The sequence below is a fragment of the Brassica oleracea genome, chromosome C1, assembly GCF_000695525.1.
Source record: "Brassica oleracea var. oleracea cultivar TO1000 chromosome C1, BOL, whole genome shotgun sequence".
Classification (NCBI taxonomy): Eukaryota; Viridiplantae; Streptophyta; class Magnoliopsida; order Brassicales; family Brassicaceae; genus Brassica; species Brassica oleracea.
The window spans coordinates 29,922,611-29,924,189 of NC_027748.1; positions in this window are offsets into that span (position 1 = coordinate 29,922,611).

A 1,579-nucleotide genomic window follows, 5' to 3' on the forward strand; every position below is an offset into this window, starting at 1 on the left:
GAAATAACGAGGAAAAGTTTACGACCATTTTACGAGGAAATCATTTCGTGGTTGTTACGTGTATTTTGCGAGGAAACTCTTTCAAGGTATTTACGTGTAGATTACGAGGAACTATTTTCGAGGTATTTACGAGGAATTATAGCGACGTCCTTACGTGGAATATTGACGTGGTCTTTACGACGAATTGCCCTACTTCGTCTTTACGACGAAATATATTTCTCGCTAAGTTACGACGAATTAGCGAGGAAATATGTGTTACGACAGACGTGTAACGAGCAAACGCGTTTCCTCGCTAATTCGTCGTAAAGCCTCTTTTACGACGAAATAACGAGGAAAACCACCCTCGTTAAGATTATGTTTTCTTGTAGTGTATATTGGTTGTTCTATTCCGGTCTAATTACCCAGACCACCTCAAGTTTTATTAATAGAATAGTCATTTGTTGCCAAAAAAAACAACAACATTCTTTAGATCATTTTTCACCTTCTAATCTGGTTGTGTAAGAAGCCCTAATGTGTTTTGTTCTCTAAATTTTTATGTTTTAATCAGCCTAATTATGTGAGTCCTTATCTATTCTTTAATCTATTAGACGATTTATCGCTCTATTTGTTGAATGTTAATGGTTTCAAACTGAGCTAAATCAAGTGACGACTCTTTTCTCAGAACCGAAAAGAATCAATTGTTATCAGTTTTTAAGCCTGTGAAGCACTCCGATACACGTGCGTTCGCTCTGTGGCATGTTTTTTTTTTGTAGTTATAGGGGCAAATTTCCCAATATATATTACGTTTTTTGACATTCAATTTGAATTTTAATATACATTTTTTTATCTCTAATTGCAAGTGTCATAAGCTCTAAGTTTAATGTAAGTTTTGTCTATAAAATATGATTTATTCTACCAGCTTAGAAGTTTTGATCGGAAAAAATCTAGTCATAGTTTTAAAATATATATAATCTAAGACTATTCTTTTGTTCGTAAAAAGGATTTAATTAGTTATTTTTATAAAATTTTGAATGGATAATCGTTTCAATCTATTTGTTAAAAGAATGTATGTTCAAAGCGTTTGAATAAAAATAAAACATAACAAAACTTAAGTTCACTCCTAAGATAAACCTTTAAATTCACCGCATTTCTTATCACAAATTAAAGTACCACATAGATTAATAATAAAAATATTATTATTTTTTTTTTTAAAAAAGTTAAAATAATTAAAAAAATAATGACGCTAGTTTTAATAATGCTAACACCAATAACAAAACTCTAAATCCTAAATTTTAAACCGTAAAACCTTAATCGAAATCCTAACCTCGAAACCCAAATCCTAAACCCATACTCTAGATCCTAAACCCAAATTCTGGACTCTAAACACAAACCGTAAGCCCTAAACCCAAACCGTAAGCTCTAGACCCAATCCGTAGACTCTAAATCCAAACCTTAAACCCTAAAAGAACAACATCTACATTAACTCAAATCTTTAGGGTATAAGGTTTGGGTTTAAGGTTTACGATTTGAGTTTAGGATCCAGAGTTTGGATTTACGGTATAAGGTTAGTTTTAAGTCTAGGGTTTGGGTTTAGATTTAA